Raw genomic sequence first — 2,390 nt, forward strand, 5'->3', positions numbered from 1 at the left:
ATGAGTCAATATTCCTTAATAAGCTCATTTTCATATATACATCTATCTCATTAGTCCTCCCCCTCTAGAGAACCCTGACTAATACACCAGTCTTAAGGCAATGAGCAGAAATCTCTGACCTCTTTCCCAGGGCGACAGAGGAGATTTCTCCAGAATATCCTCTCAACAAACTGTCTCCAAATCTCTTTACTCAACTCTATACACCCATGATGTGTATAAAGAATTTAAGAATCATCCAATAAATATGTATTTACCTACTTTTGGAAAACGCTCCATGGTTGTCTATCATATAATTCACTGTGGCTTCTGATCTCTATTGTCATCAGACCTCAGAAAAAAATGAGACAAGAAGATTCTGTTTTAAAAGCTTAGCATGGAGATTTAAAAAATCAAACAATTCCTGGAAACTCAAAATATGGTTACATAAATAAATGTAATACCTACTCATCTTAGAAAAAACAGGGGAGGAAGAAAATATGGAAACAGTAGACAAAGAGAAAAATACATCCCATAACTCTGGTAACCCCAGGCAACCAATAACTTATCATTTTGATTTATTTCTACACAGTTAGTCTTTATTCCATGAATATCATTCTTCATATATTATGGTAAATACTCTATTTACAAATTCTCATTGAGACTAACTCCTGGCATCTTCCATAATACTATTTTAAATATTTCAAAAACAGGATTAATAGAGATAAACTAGCCCAAAGGAGAGATATACCACAATTTATTTCACTTTTTCCCCTATTGTTAACATTAAGATGGGCTCAGAATGTTAGTAATCCGTACCATAAGCACTTTTCCCCACTAGCATTTTCCTTTGGGCTTAGGATCTAGCCACAGGGGCACAGCTGTTGACTTCAAGGGAAATCTCAATATTTAAAGGCCTCTCACTGGTCTGAACCCAGACCTCCTCGCTGTTGTTTTATCCTAGCAGGATACATTCTGAAAAGGCTGAAAAAGGGTCAGAATAGATCAGAGGCCAAGCTTCCAGTCTAGTGGACACTTTTGAGACGTTTAAAAAATTGTGGAGGAGCCCAGGGCACAAGGATGCTCACCTCTGGCAGGTTATTTCATAAGATGATTTTGGCTGAAATAATCATATTTGTTTTATAGAATTCAAGTCAGAAGTACTATTAGAGACTCAGTTCCTTAGTTTAAAAGAGTGGTAAAAACCTCAAAAGCTTATAGATCACTCAGGCCACATAAATAAATTAAATGGACTGATTGGGTCTGCAGCAAACTAGAGAGCTTGTGCCTCATTTCAGGTAAGAAACCACTGCTCATCCTCAGATAGGCTTATCAGAGTTTACAAACAAAGGTATAGGATCCCCAGTGAAATTAGAAATTCCGATAAACAAGGGTTGTTTTTCAGAAAAAGTATGTCCCAAATATTGCACAGAACACACTTGTCCTAAAACATTACTTTTTGTTTACTGAAATTCTAATTTAACTTAGTATTCTGTATTTTACCTGATAACCCTAGCCTCACCCGACTGTTACCATCTGGGAGGGGAAGGCCAGGATTGCTAGATCTTCAGTTCTTTTAAGAGCTAACAGAAATCTGAAGTTTCTTATGAAATCTCATTATTTCTAAATTCCAGCAATTCGTTTTAAATTTTTTAAAAACAAATCTGGGGGGCAGATGATGGCAGTGGGCCATCAGTTAGGGACACTGATATTAGATGATGATCCACAGTCCAGTCTAAAACATATCTACCACTCAAAGGAACAGTGACAATGCATATTAATCATATCTTCCTCATGCCAGTGATTGTCTAAGAGCAGGTGTGGACAGAAGAAAGACAAAAAAAAAAAAAAAGCAAATATGTGGTCACGAGACTATCAAAGGAAGTTGGAAAAGTGAAGGAAAGGTTGGGTATTTTTGGGGAAAAAAAAAAAAAAAAAAGAGAGAGAGACTCTGAATACCACATAAAAACTCTTCCTACCTGACTATTTTGAATAGAGCTTCCCCTGTGGCCTAGAAAAGTCAAGTATGTCCGTGAAATTCAAATATAATTCATTAACCATAGTCACATGAACCATTTTAAGGTAATATTAAAAAAAAAAAAAAAAAAAACACATTTTTTCCTTTACTTAAATCCCACAAGGAAGAGCCTCCAAAGAAAAATAAACCTAACTAGAGGTAATATTTACTAGAATAAACTTAACTGTAGCTTCATTTTAAGCTTCTGTTTGTTAGTTAAGCGTGTTTCTGTTTCTTCAATCTAAAATTGAGACATTTTTATTGAAAAAGTCTTCTGTATCTCTACTAAGCAATAATTATTTACTCTGAAGGTATGCAACTCTCAACTTCCTAATTAAAATAAAATAATGGCTTCCCAATCAGTTGTGGAAAGGAGACGTTTAGAGAGTTACCATGA

Source organism: Macaca nemestrina, chromosome 6, assembly GCF_043159975.1.
Source record: "Macaca nemestrina isolate mMacNem1 chromosome 6, mMacNem.hap1, whole genome shotgun sequence".
Taxonomy (NCBI): Eukaryota; Metazoa; Chordata; class Mammalia; order Primates; family Cercopithecidae; genus Macaca; species Macaca nemestrina.